General features: G+C 38.6%; 1 long non-coding RNA gene across 3 annotated transcripts; it reads right to left on the reverse strand.

Moving 5' to 3' along the window:
- Nucleotides 1-1,890: 1,890 nt before the first annotated feature.
- On the reverse strand, nt 1,891-12,606 carry LOC144044305 (uncharacterized). Of its 3 annotated transcripts, none has more exons than XR_013291249.1 (5): nt 12,386-12,606; nt 8,490-8,559; nt 8,036-8,356; nt 7,583-7,934; nt 1,891-6,053 (listed from the first exon to the last, which is right to left on the reverse strand). It is a non-coding gene; the product is annotated as an uncharacterized LOC144044305 (long non-coding RNA). The 3 variants fall into 3 exon arrangements; XR_013291250.1 differs by lacking the exon at nt 1,891-6,053 and having other exon boundaries at nt 7,239-7,934; nt 8,036-8,105; nt 8,181-8,356; XR_013291248.1 differs by lacking the exon at nt 1,891-6,053 and having other exon boundaries at nt 7,239-7,934.
- Between the last annotated feature and the right edge of the window lie 7,664 nt (nt 12,607-20,270).

A 20,270-nucleotide genomic window follows, 5' to 3' on the forward strand; every position in this document is an offset into this window, starting at 1 on the left:
TTAATGAGAATACTTTTGATCTGTTATATCGTAGTATCATAAGTGAGACGTCACTGACTTTATAAATATTAAAAACGACTAATTACTACATATTATGGACGAAAAAATTCGACCGTAACTAAGGAGGTTCGATTTGCATAGACTTCCGGTCGAGAGTCAGAATTGGTCGCTAAGCGAACAGTGAGTTCATGATGCTGGACGCATTTCCACCACGGCGTCAACGTAAGTATGAAACTCTTTTAAATGTATGAATGCGCACGAATTGTGATAGTGGTTGGTTCTCACCGTTGTAAAATGTGGTGTGTTTGTGGAACTTGATTGTGTAAACAGCGCCAGACGCTGATTACCTCCGTGAAAAACACTTCTATAAGTTTCTTCGAATGGAAGAAAAGTTAGACGGTGTGGGGTCGTGAGCCAAATGTTGGTTTGTGCTAGAATGTTAGCGTTGGATAGCTCTGTGAAAGTTGCGCGGATGACGATGTTAAGTGATTTTGAGAATGAGGAGGCTGATGCTAAGCTAGCGGCTCTGCCAGTGTACAGTTGCCATGCACGGGAGATTAGTTTTTGGTAAGATGCTACCGCACGAATCTGTTTTTAAGGCTAAGGATGAGTTAGCTGCGGGCAGCCGCATCTGTTAAGAAATTGGAACATAAATTGGATGAAGTGTTGACTGTGAAAGATGACCCGCGGGGAAAATTTGAACCAAGCGAGAGCTCTTGGCTTAGAAATGAATTGTTGAGTGTACGCGTTTGTTTGTTTGTTAAGCTCCATGGTGTGTTGTGGCCACGCGGTTTTTCGTTGTTTGTCTTACAATGTGCGCGACGTGTCTGTGTCGCAGCCGTAACGTTGCGATGGATTGTGCGCGAATAAGTCGACATTTGAGCTATAAGTACGTGGTGAAGTTATTTAGACGAATAAACGGTGTATTTTACAAATGAGTGCGTACTTCGGAGAGGTTTGTGTTTGTCTGTGGTTCAACAACTGAGACGCCACTGAATTAAGTTGAGGAGTTTGTGTTGTGTGTGAGTGTTTGTTGAGCCCAGTTGGTGAAATGTTTGGAGCATGTGTGGATTGTGTGATTTTTTCCTTGTTTGTGTGCCTGCAGGGAGTTTGTGTGACTCTGACAATGGGAAAGGTGTGTTGTGTGATGTTCTAGCGAGATTTTAGAAATCAAAAGGGCCGTTTGGTCTGTTTCTCCTCACTGCCTTTGTGGAGATGAGAAAAGTGCAGAAGTTAAGTGAATGGAAGTGTAAGTTTGTTTGAGACAGTGATTTTTAAGTGTAGGAAAGAAAGAAAAAGACGGATGGAAAGTAATTTTTTCCCTCCAAAATCCTTTGTCCTCAAAAAAGGGTGAAAAAGAATGGTAAGCAGGAAATCTGCATATTTTGAAGTAGGGGTGTGATAAGTTTAGTCCTCTCTTCCATTGTCTCCATTTGGGAGACTTGTAGTCTGTTGTGTGTGTGAATAGCAGGGGTCTTCTAATGCTAATCTGGTAAAATCAAATTGTTCCTGTTATGCGGAAGGATATAGAGGTCTAGGTGTTAACTACAGGCCACTATCATATTATTTTTAAAATCAGATCCGTGTTTTTTATAGTTGAATGAGTAATAAAACCAAATTTTAATATAGTTGAATAAGTAATAAAACCAAATTTTAATTGAAATAGACTTTTCATTTTTGATTTTTATATTTCCCCTGCATCTCTGATAACTTATTCGTAGGTGTGAAAATGATTTAACCTTTGTCCTTATCTGAGTCCCATTCTAGAAGTCTGAGGAGCCCTGAAATTCGAAAGGACTTCCATCCAAGTGGCCAGGGTGACCGACAGCTGTCACATTTTCTTAAATTTGAGGTAACACATAATGAAGATGTCTATGGTAGACATATGCGTAAATATAGTACTACTACTTGCTATAGTGTAGTGATCAAATTCAAATAAAACCACAAAATGAATAAATTAGGGGTTTGAAAAAAAATATATTTTGGGGGAATTTTTTATTTTATTTTTTCTTGGAAATTGAATGACAACAAGCAGTGTTCTCTTGCTATGACAACAAGCAGTGTTCTCTTGCTATGATCTCATCTCCCTCTGTCTGTTCCGAGTGTATAAATGTTTCAGGCAGGTTCAATCTTTGACTGAAAGGTGTTTCACTTGGGTGACTCAATCAAAAAGTGCTGGAAATGGAATGAACAGCATTCTCCTGCTATGCTTGATGTTCAGAGTGGACGGCGAACTGAACAATGGTCACTTTCGGGGGGGGAAGTGACCACACGGACTGCGAAAAGGATGGTACACTGTAAATCCGCTCGTCCTGTGACTGTTCAATGACTCTTATGCATTGTTTGAGCATAATGTCCAGCAACTTTTTGAGCAGACAGGATTATCATCGATTCTGCCATGATGAACTTTTCCTGAGAACTCCAGTACACAAAGCCCAGTGCCCGCTTTGAACTTTGCCCTGCATAAACTGCTATCGACAAGGACAGGAAGGAATATGAACTCCAGTTGTGGACTCAAAGTTCTGCAATCATCTGAGTTTGGTGCCTGAGGTCGTATGTTGTATTCTGTTTGTAGACATTTGCACTCTGTACTATGTCAGAAAGGAGATGTGATCTATAGCAACGCAGTTTCGGAAATTGAGAACAGCTTATGTGAATTAGGGTAGTATAAAATTTATTTTAATCTTTAAATACTATATTTTCCGTTGTTTGATGCTTGTTGAATTTGGCCTTCTATTTTTTTCCCATTTCTCTTTTATAACTTTGGCGTCTCAGAGTGGACTCAGATATGGAACACTTAAGGCGAATTTGCTGGTTAAATTTTTAATTTTGATTAAGCTCAACAGCACTGATCTTTGGATTCCACGGGGAATGCACAAAGGCAAAGTTCCCTGCTGTGTTTTTACAAGCCCCCACTACTCTGTAGAAGAGGTGAGGTTAGGTAGCATTTTAAGAATACTTTTTGGTTGGTTTAAAGTAGGGATTTTGTTTTGTTTTTCTGATTATAACTCGTTCCTTTTACTAGTTGAGATGGCAGATATTTGGAAGATTTGTGACCTGCAATAGATTAATGGGGTTGTTTAAAAAAAAAAAAGATTTTCTTCTCTTCCTGACCCTAAAAGTCCTCCGCTGCAGTATCTTAATTTACATCTGCTTGAGTTGTTTTTCTCACTTTAAGTTGCCTGAACAGGATTCAAATTTACATTACAAACTCTTGCCTCAAAGGCTTTTGTTTTTATGGCTCCTGGCTAGCTCAGCTGGAGATCTTTTTATAGTTCTGGTGTTGGCCAAATTGTCACAATTTGGTTGTTTTTTTTAATCTACAGGACACAAGGTGTCTGTTTTTTCCTCTTTGAAGCAGCAATTTGGAAGCGGCTGCAGTTTTCACATTCAGGTCTGAAATGATCAAAATTGATCTTTATCAGATGGGGGAATGATTGATCAGTCTGAGTTTGTTGAAAAGGAAGTCTGATGTGAGAATGAAGTTTGGTGTGAGGAATTTACAGGCGAAGAATGGAGCGGAGAATGGAGAGGATTTGACCATGGGAGGAAAAGTAAGTTCTACAAAGATGACAAAAGACGACCCGAATAGCAGAAATACGGTAAGTATGTTCCATTTCAGAAACAATTGAAAAGTATAATTTCTAGAGCCCATGGAATATGCCATTTAGGTGTGGAAGGAACATTGACACACCTAGGTGACATTTTTTCATGAGACAAATTGTTAAAAATGAACTGCAGTGTTTATTTAAGGTATAAGTATAAATCTCTTCTCAGACTGTTCATGGCCCGGCCGGACATGAATAGTTCTGAGTTAAGATGATGTTGTTTTTAAATGATTTACACTGCTATAATAAGAAACCAGCGTTAAAAATACAGAAATTTGATGTACGACAAAGAGCACATTTATGCTAAAATCTACAACAGTAAATATCATGGTAAAATATTTGATTAATCATTATCTACCATCATAAGGGTTTCCTAGGAAGATTGGATCAGACAAACCCACTTGAAAAAACAAAACTTCATAAGATATAGAAAAGGCATTGAGATTAAAACATATTTGATTTAGTATATTATCTCTGATCTCAAGGACATTAAAGAAAAATAGAAATATTAAACAATTGGCCTCATAAAGTTTCAATGGCAACAAGACTTTCATTATTATGCCATTGAATGTACAAATGTCATTAAACGGATTCTGTTTGAATGCCACAACAAAAATAACTTTTTCCGTGTCCAACAGCATGTTTCAGGATCTACAGAACTTAAACAATTAACATTTGCTAAAAATTACCAGGTGCTCTTTTCAAAGTAAAAAATGAAGACTATGTATGTTATGAGTGACTAAATGAAAATGATTTTGCACACAGATTGGTTTGCTGATCATAATGGTGGGGGTCACATCCACCACATGTGAGCCAAGAGGTCCCAGGCTCATCAAATCACATCAATTGACCCAGACAGAGGGGGTTGACTAAGCTGCTGATCTGCGTCCACACCAATTGGAGCCATCTAACGGATCCCACCACACCCGGTTCCAGTGTCTACCTGACAAGCTGCCCAAGGACGCGGAGGAAAGAAGATTCATTGGAGTGCCTTTTCCCTGGGCACGGATTGACACAGTTGGAAAAGCTGATCAAGTGTCAATCTGCTGTTTGAAAGGGGGAAATCACTCAAATCCCCTTTTCATCAATTCACAAGGATTGAGTCACACTGGGAATGAAGTCCCGTGACCTTTCCTGCGATCTCTGGCAGTCAACCAGGTTCAGAAAAAGACTGACAAACGCCTCTTTTTAAAAAAAAAATTGACCAACTGTCGAACGCACTTTTCATTCAACAAGACCTTCATCAGGAGATGGCTTCGAGGGACGGACACATCTGCTATTGCGTCATGACACTTAACCACATCACATAGTGTTATGCCTCACATTTATTATGCCCCTTCCACCGAATTTTTTAATGAATCAAACTGAATTTTGACTGCTAAGCCCCTCTATCTTTCTCTCTCTCTCTCTCTCACCTGCTATTCTTATTTCTAAACTCCACACATAAACATTGCTTCATTTTGCGACGATCAAGATCCGCGCTGGACTTTCTCTCTAGACTATTGTGGGATTAAATGTCAGATTTTTGAATTCATAGAAGTTCAATGGTAGGACTGAAGACATTTAACATTTTCAATTTGATGTTTTACTGTTTTTGAATTTACTTATAGGCATATCAATGTGATATAGTCATGAGTATTTAAAAGAATACAGTGGGATGGTGATTTTGTGAACTTTATTTGATCTTCGTACCCTCAATGCTGTTGGAGGGGGAATGTGCATGATGTTGTCAGAGTTTCTTGTCATTAGGGACTGAAGGTCTGGGGTCAGATCTTGATTACATCTGTTCCCCCAATCAAGAAGGGGAACTGTATAAAGATGTCTGTTTACCATCAACATTACACCTTTGTTCAATCTAGGAGATGACATGTCTGTCCTTTGTTCAATCAAGGGCCGGGAGGAGGATCCTTTTATCCTTTGGTTATAAATGAGTGGATGTTCTGTAGACTGTTACACACTTGGGGTCCGACGTTGCATGGAGAGTGGGTGTCCTGACTGTGTCTTTAGAAGCTTCTAAATAAATCCTTGCAAGGAACCTTCTTCATCAGATCTCGAATACAATTATTTTGGAACACGCAAAGATTACACTTAATATAGTAATCAAAATATTCCTTCAATACGCTATCTCAAAACATATAGTAGCGTGCTTTTATGCTTAAACATATGCTAGTGCTAGCGCATGTTTTTTAAAAGCCAGCGAGCGAAACAAAATTTTGGTTGTCCTTTATTGAAGTAACAATGTAAACAGTGAGTTCAGTTGTACTTGAAGTATATAACAATGTACTCACGTTGCCACCAAGTTGACTCTTTCATGCTCTCATGTCTGTCCTCAGTCAGGTCCGCCTTTCTTGTATATAAGCAATGTGTCGCGGGAATTCTTCCCACACAGTAAGTCAGATGTTGGATCTTGGTCCACACACAAGGCGCACCTCACTATTTGGCGCACTGTGGATTTTTGAGAAAATTTAAGACTTTAAAAGTGTGCCTTATAGTCATGAAAATATGGTATTATCTGTATGTGTTTTTATTATAAAGTCCGCAAGCAAAAAACTCAGGTCAGCAATACTCGCCGTCGCGGATCAAATTCATGTGAAACCATGCTGTTCTTTCCTGTGTTCGGAAGGAAGCACTATTTCATTTAACACGATGACGAAATCCAACAAAGCTTAAGGAAAGTTGGCATAAGTGTAGGAGATTTGACTTTCCGAAGAGGCCCCAAGACCAGTTTAAGAAAGGCAGCTGCTAATTTGTTGGCTAGGATGCAGCTGCCTCTGTCCAAAACAGCAATTATACAATGCACACATACACAGATGGGAAGGGGTCAGAGTTGAAGATGTAAAGTCAGCAGACCTGATAGTATGCCCTATATCCTGTGGGCAGTTCTTGGCGTGTTCTGCCCATAGGCAGTTTTACTGGGTGACAAGGGGCGGCAGCTGCCAGCCCCACCTACAGTGCCGCCACCCCACATGCCACACCCTCTGATGGCAATGAATCTATCAATACTAAATTCAAAATGTTATTATAAATGTTCTATCTATAAATGTATCTGAATTGTCTCCATAGTGTGCATAAAAAGTGTGTTTAGAATTTACTACCACTCAGACTCCCCTTCTTTCAAGAAGAAACGTTGCGTCCAACCGGCACCACTCATTTCGTAAAAAAATCAAGTGTATTTTGAATTGACCATCCGGGGTGGACCACAAACAGTCAGGTAAGATATAATATATTTATGGTTACTCTCATCTTTGTGTAATATGTTAAAATGGTCCGTCAAGGTATGTGAACTAGTAATTAGCCGCAGTATTAGATATTTGTAGATATAAAGAATCATCTGGCATCTAATTGGCATCTATGATTGGCTAGGTGGGGCAGTTAATTTATAAAAAGAAATATGATGTGGTAAAATAATGTGCACATTTCCAGTGTATGAAAAGCCATTGCAGTTAAAGTTAGATTCCCCCAATATTTTAATAAAGATTTGACTCCAACCACTTTACTGGTTCACCAAATGACATGATAAAGCCACATGGCACACAGACTATTTCTATTTGTTTATGTTCATATGATGTGTTTGAAATATACGATACGATACGATACGATACGATACGATACGATACGATACGATATACTTTTATTTTCCCCGTGGGGAACTTTTTCCTGGACTCCGTCCAGCTGCAGTTTACAGTAAGGAAAAAAACAACAGAATAGAAAGAGATAAAATCAAAATTAAATAAGAAGTGCAGCAGTAGTTTACAGTAAGAAAAACAACAGAATAGAGAGAGATAATTAAAATGAATAAGAAGTGCAGCAATAAGTAGAAGTCTTCACAGAAGTATACATGTGTAGAGAAGTACATATATGAGGACTGTACACACCCATATACACACACACTCCTATATATATATATTGCACCACTTAGTTAATGTTGGTTACTAAGCAGTTTAATATTACCAAATAATATTATAGAATATTACCAGAACCTGGAACTCTGCAGTTTCCCTAACAGAAACAGTCTCTCTAGGAAACAGGAATATCCTTTAGACTGCCTGCTCCACCTCTCCCTGGGGTCACATAAAAAAATAGAATTGAGTGTAAGAAGGGTCATCTCCTTGTCAATAATTCTCATTCCACTCACTCAGACACAGCAATGTGCTATGGGAAACCGCCCATGGGAGAACTGAAAACTGAAAAGATTTGTTTAAAATGCTAGTTTGCTCGATTACATACTGTCTTTATGGAATTAACCCATCCACTATAGGGCATGCTGAAGCCAATCCCAGCTGTCTTCGGGCAGTAGGCAGAGTACACCCTGAATTGGTCGCCAGCCTATTGTAGGGCACACATGATAAACAACCATTCACAATCATATCACATGGAAGATGTATAGTGTTAAATTAAACTGGAATGTGGGAGGAAAACTGGAGTACCCGGAGAAAAGCCATACAGGCATGGGGAGAACGTGCAAACTCCACACAGGAAGGACCCACGACCTCTGCACTGTGAGGCAGATGTGCTAGCAAGTCAGCCATCATGCCGCCCTACGGAATTAACTGACATTCCTTGGCTCCTCACTTGTAGATGCTTTGAAAGCGACCAGGAAGTAGTTCTTATGCTGCCATAATAATCCATCCATCCATTTTCTTAACCGCCTGTCCTCACAAGGGTCGCGGAGGGGGCTGGAGCCTATCCCAGCTGGCTTCGGGCAGTAGGCGGGGTACACCCTGAACTGGTTGCCAGCCAATCGCATGCTGCCATAATAATGAGCATCTCAATTCCCTTCATGCACAAATTATGATAACCTACATCAGGATTTTTTTTTTCTCAGCTGTTTTTATTACTTTACAGGCATGAAAACAAAAACATCTTTTTTTTTTAACTTACATTTTTCAAGGAGTTGGTGACATGTCCATTAGGGTGGATAACGTGCATTTGAGCAACTGATGAAATATTTCTGTAAGAAAAGAATAAATACACAAAGTACAAAAAATCTACTATAGAAAATGTCTGTTTGATTTTTAACATTGTGTTCACATATTTTTTTTTTAACATATTTTAAAACTACCACATGTATTGCAAAAACAGTTACCTGAAGAAAAATTGACTTTTTATGAAGTACAAATAGTAATTTTCTTTTTTCTGGCAACCATTCATCATCACTGCCACTGTAATCATCCCCCACTTGAATCAGATGGTACAGTATATGGTCGACTATCCTGTAGGTTTTGCTAGCATGTTCTGTACCCGAACACTACAAAACATAAGGACCAGGATCCTTACTCTCATATGAGGACTAAAATCCATAAAATATGGATATAATAAATAAATGAATAATTAATTAAAAAAATGATTTAAAGCAAAAAATTAATAAAATACTGCAGATAAATATTTTCAAAAGCAACATAGTTACAGCAACACTAAGTTGTAGTCACAATAGAATAATGTCCAAAGTCCAATTTAGTGGACTCATGATCAATTTCCTCAAACTACAAAATCAATACTTATATATATATATATATATATATATATATGTATATTTTAACAATTATATTACTCCTTAGTTGTTGCTTGATGACCCAATATATTTTTTACTTGCAAGGGCCTCCTGTTATACACACTTATTCATTCTTTGCACGTCACATTTGAACTTCTGTTAGCTATGTTGTCTTTTTTTTTGCACTTACAAACATTGACCACTGGATGGCAGTGTATGTCAAGACTACAGTAGTGTCCATTGGAGTGGCTAATGGCCAACTGCAGCAAAAAGATTCATTTATATAGGAGAAAACAACGTTTTAAAAGCTAACCACTATCCGTGAACGGGTTAGGCCTTGTACACACGTAAAGATTTTTCCAATCTTAAAATATGTTCCCATTTGTTACAGACCTTACACATAAATATTAGAAATCAGAAATTCAACTGTTTTGGTCGTAATGTGTGTGGTGAGCTCTGATAACCTAAACACAGAGCACCACACATATTAAAATTCTCTTCTATTACCAATCTCAAAACAAGTTGTCTGAGACATCTCACGTGATCTCTCAAAAACGAATAAAAGACACTGTCGGAAATGCACTTATGTTACCCAAGTGTTTTCGAAAACCTTTTTTTTTCTACTACAATTACAGTTATAGTTACAATTTGCCACTTCAACAGGCCCATCTGAGAAGCCTCCGTAGCAACTGGGTGGACTTTGTCCTGCCCTGATGATTGATGTGATACACAGTGGAGATGTTCTCCGATCGTACCAGGACACGGCGCCCTGCCACGAAGAGCAGAAAATGAATGACGGCCAGATGCACCGCCCGCAGATCCAGCGCATTGATGCGCGGCGACCTATCCACTGCAGACCACCGGCCTTAAGCAGTCCTGTGTTGCCAAACTGCACTCCATTCGCTCAGGCTGGCATCGGTGGTGACAACTTCGTGACGTGCAGGTACCACAGGACTCCCACTGATAGAACACACCGGCGACCCCAAGGTGCAAGAACTCCCATAAACCGACTGGACACTTGGAGACGCTTCCGACGGTCTAGCAGCGGGTTGCGCTGGAAACTGAACAGCCACCGTTGCAATGGTCGTAGCGACAGCAGGCCTAGAGGCACAAGCGCTGGTAGGGACATTAACTTGCCCAGCAAACGCAGAAAAAGGACATATGGCAGTATCCCATTGGCATGGAAGAGAGAGATGAGGCATAGCACATCATCTACCCTCTGTGGGGATGGCCACGCAGTCATGGAGGTGGTGTCCAACGACATTCCAATGAGTCTGCTGAGAGGGAATGAGAGAGGACTTCTCCTGGTTGACCTTGAGTCCAAGTCGTGACACATCATGTAAAAGCCACTCAAATGCAGGGGTGCAATGGCCTTCTCTACACGTGTCAACACCTGGGAGAGAGTGACAGCCCGAACGGGAGTACTGACCCCTGTAGGCAAAAGCAGAGAAACTTCCTGTGCTGAGGTGCAATAGGGACCTGAAGGAAAAGTCCTTCAAATTGATTGACGTGAACCATTCCCCTCGGGCGATTGTCCAACACGACTGATGTAATCAGCATTCGGAAGGGCAACACCCTGAGGTAACGGTTGAGACTTCTCAGATCCAGGGTAGAATCCCCCTGAATGAGCCAAGGGATCCACTGCTTTGATAGCGGACTTGGGCAGGAGAGTCACTAGCTATTGATCGAGAGCTAGTGCCTTTTCCGGGTTGCTGATGACAGTCTCTCTGACCCAGTTGAAGAGAGGGGGCCGGCGTCGGTACTGAATCCTGTACCCATGAGACAAGGTTGAAAGCAACCATGGATCCGAAGCATGATTGATTGATTGATTGATTGATTGATTGATTGATTGATTGATTGGTTGAAGGCCATATGCTGTTTTCAAACTGTCAAAGAAAGCAACCACACCTCACAGTTTAGACTGATAGATAGATAGATAGATAGATAGATAGATAGATAGATAGATAGATAGATAGATAGATAGATAGATAGATAGATAGATAGATAGATAGATAGATAGATAGATAGATAGATAGATTAGCCGTGTATATATTGTGTATGATGTTTTTTAGTGAATTGGTGGGAGGAAGATTTGTTGGGAAGGTGTAACTCACATTATGGTTGTAGGCTAGCGGGCTAGCAAAAAGCTGCAGCGTGTAGCATGCCGCTTGACTCTCAGCTCAAACCTTCACTCCTTCAGCAAGCCGAGTAAGTTCCAAACAGTAAATACTGGTCGCCATTTCCTCCTCCCGTCCGTGAAGCTTTTTTAAACTGCCCGCGTGTGGAGGACACGACGAGTCAGTTCGTCCCCAAATCCCCAACATGTACACTAGCTCCAGTAGCAACGGACCCTCTTGTGTGAGCGTGCGCTCTGTCTCTCTGTCTGTCCCTGTCTGTCTGTCTGTCTGTCTGTCTGTCTCTCTCTCTCTCTCTCTCTCTCTCTCTCTCTCTCTCTCTCTCTCTCTCTCTCTCTCTCTCTCTCTCGCTTTCTCTCACATCGTAGAAATTGAATCGCTCGAAATGTACAAATAATTGCGTCTCTGGACTAACCATTCACATGTTAAGTATGAAATTACACAACCAAGTTGTGATGGATTGTAATGTAGCAATAGAGCTAATTTACATAATATGGCTCTCACAAAGAGATTCTGAGTTTTCTCACTGATGTCCTTGTCTTGTTAAAGGCACTGTCCGGAGTTTTGACCATTTCTGCTTATAATTAAAGCGTTTCTGTTTGTAAACAAACAACTCAAAACGGACCCCTCCCATTGTTCAACCCATACGGGCTCAACGTTCACGCCCCCTGCTTCTGATCGCAATCAGCCAAGCAATCTGCGAGAGTGAGTGACGAGGTATCTTGCAAATGGTCATTTTACTAATCCGAGACTGTGCACCGGCAATCACCGACAGGGATAATAGTTCAAAACAACATTCGCCTTGATTCACGATGGTGAAATAATCAGAACAAGTGTGGAGCTAACAACAGTTTTCAAGAACAAAACAACAGGCTCAACTACAACAGCCAATAGCATGCGTAACTTCACCAAAATACAGTCTGTGATTCCTTCACGGCCCGTCCAGAGCGTCGGAAACTACCCAACCCGCAACCCAGCCCCAAAGGTTGCTACAGCCTTTTGGCTTAGCTTCACTTATTGCCAGGTGGAAATATAAGGATATAAAAAAAGTTCAACCCCCGTTCTATATTGCTGAGTTACCCTTTTCAATGTGACTTAACCTAGCATGTCGCTAAATCAGCAAGCTAACATCTTTTCTGTTTGGCACTTACCTGTCGAATAGCAAGCAGGCCAACTCTGTGTCGCTCTTCAGTCCAAGCCGCTCCTTAAGAGCTCGGAAGCGGGTAAATGCCAAGCCAACATTTACTCTCGTTTTCGACCGTGCATTATCCGCGGTATACTTTCTTTTTTTCACTCGAGTCACTCAACTTAACATCCCGTCTGCCTACAGTGACACGCCCCCCGCCACCACCCGCTCTACGATTGGCTGGAGAGTAAACAACTGTCTGTACACTCTGAACGTTCCGCTGCTGGCAAAACAAACACAAAATTTAAAAATACATGCTGGGAGGGGGGAGGTTGAGGACAAAATCACCACACCACATTAACATTAACCACACTACATTAACGTCAAAACGTTGGACAGCGCCTATCCATAGATAATTGGAGCGTTATAGTATTAGGGATACAGCCTTGAATTGGATCAGAAGTTATTTACAAAAAAGACAACAGTGTGGAGTTGGGGGAATTTAAATCAAAATGTTTGGATATGGTATGTGGTATCCCTCAGGGGTCAGTGTTGGGGCCAAAACCGCATTGTATAATAATGATTTGTGCAACGTGTCTCATTTATTGAAGTTTTGGTTATTTGCAGATGACACAATTATTTTAGTGTCTGGTGAGAAAATGCAGTTTATTTTGGATACAATTACCTCCGAATTTAAGAAAGTAAAAACATGGCTTGATAAAAACAAGTTATCAATAAATTTAAACAAGATGAAATTAGTTTTGTTTGGTAAAATACGGAACTGCGCAAGATTGCAAATTGAAGGTGTAGATATAGAAAGAGACGATTGGCTGGCAACCAGTTCAGGGTGTACCCCTCCTACTGCCTGAAGCCAGCTGGGATAGACTCCAGCACCCCCCGCGACCCTTGTGAGGACAAGAAAATGGTTGGATGGATATAGAAAGAGTAAATGAGATTAAATTCTTGGGGGAAATTGTTAAATAATAAAATCTGCTGGAAACCACACATTGAATATATTGGATCTAAACTCTCTAAAAGCATCTCCATTCTGACAAAAGTCTAACATTTTCTCAACCAGAAATCATTACACATTCTGTACTGCTCTCTAGTATTACCATATTTAAATTATTGTTCAGAAGTTTGGGGAAACACTTACAAGACATCATTACAACCTCTGTTCCTGTTAAAGAGCTATAAGAGCAGTCCATAATGTAGGATATCTCCACCACACCAATACACTGTTTCTACAATCTAAAACTGTAAAATGATTTGATCTTGTGGAATTCAATACTGTACAATTATAAATATGTATAAAGCTTAGACATAATTTACTGCCGGGCAATATTGAAAAAGTGTTTTCAGAGAGACAGGGAGGTTATGTTTTGAGGGGAGTTTATAACTTAAAGACAAAGTATTCAAGAACAACATTGAAGAGTTTCTGTACATCTGTATGTGGAGTGAAAATTTGGAACAGACTGAATACTGATTTACAACAATGTCCAAACATAGACCAGTTCAAAAGGAAATATAAAATCAACATTTTTTGAAAAGTATAGGGAAGAAGAAGTGCTTTTCAATGAAAAGTAACATTAGTTGATGTTATTATTATTATTGTATTATTAGTAGTATTGTTGCTATTGATAAGGAAAAAATATGTATGTATATGTAAAAGTATGACAATATATACACAAGGCACACTGTTCAATGTGTTAATTATTAATAGTTACTATAATAACCTTTGTTTGTTATTAATAATCAAGATATGATAGCTGTATACTAGCAGTGCATACAAGCCTACTATTTATTGTGTAATGTATGGTAAAAGGGGTAGGACCTGATACATTTATGCTTCTTCTTACTCCTTTTCGAACATGTGTGTGTAGCTCAAGTAGGTGAAGAGCCACCATATTCAAGCAACAGACTTTCTGGACACCAGACTAGACAGGAATTATCATGTCGAAGTTTAAAGAACATACAATATATTTTGGAATGGCACTCCATTATTTTCTTTACTCTTCCGCATTAGGCTAGTAGTAACACTTACTTTGTCACAACTCTCTTGATAAGTGAGTGTCATTCTTTGTCTTTTTAAGATTAATTACAATAAATAGAACACACACTTTTTTGAGTGCAGTTCCACCAAAATTGTGATTTTTAGCCATGTTCTATATTGTGACCTAAACTGGAAGTTTTATTGGTAGGTACGGGCGAGTACCGATACTAGGTATCGGGCCAAGACCAGGCCTTATTTCAAGGTATCGGAACTCGTGACAGCAGCCAATATTGTTATTGGCCGTTTTATGATTGCAAATTGGAAATCAGAAAAACAGAAAATTGCCATTAATTTGATGCAATTTTAAGGAAAATGCTATGTTGGGATACACTAAAGTATATATATGTTTCTGGATCCAAATGATTTTGTGTGCAACCACTTGATGAAAAAAGAATGTCAGTGTAGGTCTTTAATCAAAATGATCTGCTATTGTTTTTTTGGGGGGGCACGGTGAATGACTGGTTAGTACGTCCGCCTCCCAGTACAGAGGACGCGAGATCGAGTCCGGGCTTCGGCCTTCCTGGGTGGAGTTTGCATGTTCTCCCCGCGCTTGCGTGGGTTTTCTCCGGGTACAACGGTTTCCTCCCACATTCCAAAGACATGCATGTCAGCGAAGCCTGCTGGGATAGGCTCCAGCGCCCTCCGCTACCCTTGTGAGGACAAGCGGTTAAGAAAATGGATGGATGGATGTTTTTGGGGGAAAATTTTATTTATCGAAAGTACTAGCGATGAGTACTCATACTGGTATCGGTCTGAAAAAAAAGTATTATTGAGCATCACTATTGATTTAAATAATCTCACGTAAATTAATCACACAAATTAATTGTTTTAAGTGCTGGAGTAGTAACTGAAAAGTACACTAAAATCCATATCCTGCAAATTGTAATAATGTATGCATTTTTTAACTGAAGAAGCAAGATTTTGATGCTGTTTGGTTGGTAATGCTGTGCTCTGTAGCAAAATTGCAATTCAGTAGAATGTTCAAAATGTTGCATTTGTCTGCAATTGTCTTTTTTTCTGAATGCAGCTAGACGACATGCAAAGGCCAGATGTAGAAAAACAAATCGACCACCTTGCAGAGATTAAATAATATCAGGATGAGAAAAAGAGAAGAAGCGGAAAGAAAAGGAAGGAAAGACAAATGGCAAGCAACGAGGGATTGGGACAAAGGAGAGAACAGAGATGAGCTCAACTGTGTCCTCATCTCATTTTCAATCTCAACCCAATTAATTGGTCTGAATTAATCTCACAGTAGGCCTGCACATGCACGTATAACTACATGCCCAAAGGCACATTAGACCTTAACATATACACAAATGTTTGCCCACACACGTGCGCACATACTATTTCCATTGGAAACACAAAGACACTCGTGTGAATGAGCAGGCACACACACTCAAACCCTGCTGTGAACAAAGTGGCAGGCTGCACAGTTGGACATGAAATACTGTCCAATAGCATCATCCATCTGCTTTCTTTACCCTTTCCTCTGCCTCCTTTTCTCACTAACTCTCCATCATCCATCCCTCTATCATTACACTGTTATTTCTTTCTCCCTTCTTTTCTCATAACTGTTCCCTTCATTCTCCCACTCTTCTCCCCACAGTCCAACTATCCAGTTCTATTTCTCTCCTCTTTCACTTTTTTTTTTTAAATCTCCTTCATGGAAATACAGTATGTTTCCAGAATAGTCTCCATGATGTACATAGATAATAATTTAAATGTTGTGCATGCTTCTTGTGTTTTGTGTATTTTGCATACCATAGCTGTGATCGTTTCTACAGCAGGTATATACATCATAAAAAGTAAAATAAAAAATCATTTAAAAGAAAAAACAAACAAAAACGGTAATTTTCCGACAGCTGGGGCACCAGAAAAATACTGTGAAAAAAAATGAAAATTACTTTCTCGTAAAAACAGTTTGTTTTTTTTCATAATTAAAGTACAGTTTTTAACTGTAATTTTCACAAAATTGTATGTAATACAACAGTATATGACAAAAAAAATGTGATTAATCTTTCAAAATATGGGCAATAACTGTTGAAAATTTAGATATTCGGTTTAAAATTGCAACAGTTTACTATCATTTATTTATATAGCATTTTTCAATTTTACGAGGGTCTCAAACGCTTTACATTTTGACTAGTCATTCACCTTCTGATGACACAGCATTAGGAGTTCAGTATTTTGCTCAAGGATACTTCAACATGTTCACCAAGGGGATAAAACCCACTACCTCAAGGATACCAGAGGACGACTTTACCACTGTTCCATACTGCCACTGTTGTTTATAGTTTTAGATCTCATTAAATGCATAACAGAGGCGGCATCCGTAAGTCCAGTTGTTTGCTTTGGGTATTATTCACCCTCTCAAGCTTTCCCCTTTAGCTATATCTTATTAGATGTCCTTTCAAAATAAATATTTTGTATTAATATTCTTGATTCAGGACATTAGAGAAATTGTAGTTATTTTCACTTTTAAACAAAATGTCAATTCACAAAGAAATTATAGTTAAATTATGAATTTTTACTATTATTGTCTCATTGAATGAATGTTTTTTCCTTTTTTTAGGGTTTTAAAGTTGAATTTTACATTTTATTCCAATGAATAACAAATATTTGTGAAATTACGATACATTTGTGAACATATTTTAACAATCAATATATGTATTTCTTATTGATTTTTTTTGTAAAAGAACAGAAATGTTGTGTGTTTTTACAGTTACAGTGATTTCATGTTTTTACATTTGACATGTAAAATCAATTTATTTTTGTAAATTAAAAGATATTTTTAAAATACAGAAAAAAACAAAAATAAAAAGTAAAATTATGTTATATTACTGTTTTTCACAGTGTTTACAGTGGCTGAAAAGTACTTAATTTGATCATGTGCATTGTTGCACATGATTAAAATGTGGTTAACTGACAGAATTTCCCCCTCTTCTCTTCGAAAATAATAGAATAATATATGTTAGTTTAAAAAAATTTAAGAATTTGCAAATGAATATGTTTGGTATAGTGCAAATTTAGAAGAACTTTGTTCTGTGTGTGTTTTATTTATTAGTATTTATAGTATTTATAACTGTATCCTTTATTATTATTGCCCCAGATAGTGCCATGGTAGAAGCTATAACCAACACGTCGGTGACCTGAGACTCACTAAATTGAGAAATCTTGGGGTGATCCTTGACGAGGCCATGTCACTTGAACGTCATTCTCGGTGGCTGGTTAAGAACTCGCATCTTTCAGCTGTGCAACATTGCTAAGCTCAGGTCCATGGTCTCTAAAGAGGAGCTTGAAATGACCATTCATGCATTTGAGTCCTTGCGGCTGAATTACTGCAACAGCCTCTGCCTGCCTCAGCAAGAAAGATGGTTCGTTTGCTGTTAGTCCAAAACTGCGCTGCAAAGCTCTTGACCAGGACCAATAGGAGGGCCCACATCATGCCCATGCTGACATTATTTCTCCTGATGTACTTTTATGTTCTGTTTTTTATTTATGGTATTCTTGTGAAGCACTTTGTGACTTTGTGTCTGTGAAAAGCGCTATACAAATAAAGCTTACTTACTTACTACTTATCCTTTAATAACAATAATTTTAAAAAAAATCTCAATCATTCAGCAGATTTACTGAAAAAAATTGTCTTGCGTTTTTAACCATGGATGTCAGAGTGAATAGATCTGCATGTATATAAGATGTATTGACAATTCTGATCTTACGTCACAAGTCAAAATGACTCGGTGAAATTACCCTCTCTGCATTAAAAAAAGCATTGGGCTTTGGATCATTCTAATTTGATTTGTGAAGATTAGTTTGATTTCAGATTGTGATGAAATGTCACTTGACTACTATAACAATCTGCCTGGTTTGAATACTAGTCACAAAATCACAGGCAAATGCATTACAATACGCCATTTGTTTTCACCATGGAAAGGAAGCATTTGCATTGCGTTGCATTATGGAAATATCAGCAATACCGGATGTTCGGAATTGTCAATTGACAGCAGCCAATCAAATAACCCCCTTGGTTATAGAACAGCCAGAGCAGAAACAGTTGAAAGAGGATCGATCTTGAATATTATTATTGAATGTCCAATTTTTGCTCTAGTTTCCTTGTTATTATAACTAATGTTACATATTTTAAATGTTTAAATTATATTCCCAACTGATTCTTCATTTTTCTCAACAAGAATCAGTTTAAAACCAAACACTGTTTGGATTAATTATCCATTCGGCTCACCCTAACATTAAATGTCTTCATATTTTTAATCACACATAAAAATAATAGCTGGGTGCTTAGCAGCACAATGCACGCTGCAAGGTTTTATGTGAATACTCCATTTTGTGCACTCTTCTGATGCCACCTGCTGGTCAAAAGTCCACTGACATCACCTCCCGTCACCAATACTGGACCAAGTGGGCTATAAGTTTCCATACATAGAAAAACGTTTATTTATTTATTTATTTATTTTGTTTCTGATACCTAATGTATCATAGATCCATAAACCCTTTGTATGGAATTTTAGGCTATGGCCCATCCTGTATAGACAAATTAATGTTTTTAGGCAGGCCTCCATCATGCAAAATTAATATTGTTTTTGAATTGTTTCTTTGTATGTGACTGTATATACAGCTCTCAGTTCTGTGTAACTCCCCACCGCCGACACACACACACAATTTGCAAATTAAATTCTCATTATCTTCCTCTGCAATTGTTTCTGCAAATAAATACTTTAATTTGGAATTCCTTCTGTATATGTGTCAAAATCTGAAAATTATTGTTAAATTTAGCAGAGGTATATTTCTGATATGGTGTAATCACGATTTATCATGTATAGCACTTCCCCCTTGCATTTTTGTCTCTTTTTTATCTGACTTTCTCTTTGTCAGTCTTCCCCAGAAATCTGTTGTAATCGACCTTTTGAACTCATGACCGGCTGGTAGATTGACTTGTATGCACACACACAAACATACACACAGACACTCTTTGACTAGGGTGGTCATTCAGTGATCATTTGACATACAGATGCATTCACATGGTTCCATAGCCCTGAGGTGAGGTCAGTGGCTGGCCACAGTAACCAGTAAGCTTAGTCTGTGAAATGACCATGGTAACCAAGGCAAGAGTCACTTTAACGGTCAAACATATGTTCTCAGCTCAGTCGCCCTGTAAGTCTAATACATGCATATATACACACATTATATAACGCACATATGCAGTCATAGCAAATTAGCAAATCTATTGATTTGATTACATTCAGCATATTATATTGTAAGATACTGTATTACATGTAAAATTTATAGTTGTTACAAAATTATTTAAATCAATCAAGTACTTGATGAAGAAATTGGAAATCATTGAATATGTATGGGTAGGTGAGTGACTAGCTGCCTTTTTTTCCTTAGCATTAATGCACAGTACTTGTATTTGACATTTTTAATGTCCTCTTGGAGTTGTGGAGTTCATTTTTGCAGGTACGTGTATGCTGGTGAATGGCGGCTATGGCTCACAGTGTAGAGATGGTCGTTCAGTAACCAGAAAGTCGGCTGTTCAATCCCCGCTCTCCTAAAGTTATGTGTCGTCGTGTCCTTGGGCAAGGGCACTTCACACACATTGCCTTCAGTGCTACTCACACTGGTGTATGGAAGGTGCAAATGTTTGGTGGCAAAACTCACTCAGTAGCGCCTACTTGGAATATTAGAAAACAATTCTATCCAACATAGCAGAACACAAAATAATAATTCAAAGACTGAAATTGGACATGCAAGTCGGTCATTTAAGTTTGAAGTAGCTATTCGGATCAAATTCCAGAGATTTTACTTTGAACCCCTATATGTATTAAAGCTTGGCTATGCA

The sequence above is a fragment of the Vanacampus margaritifer genome, chromosome 2, assembly GCF_051991255.1.
Source record: "Vanacampus margaritifer isolate UIUO_Vmar chromosome 2, RoL_Vmar_1.0, whole genome shotgun sequence".
Classification (NCBI taxonomy): Eukaryota; Metazoa; Chordata; class Actinopteri; order Syngnathiformes; family Syngnathidae; genus Vanacampus; species Vanacampus margaritifer.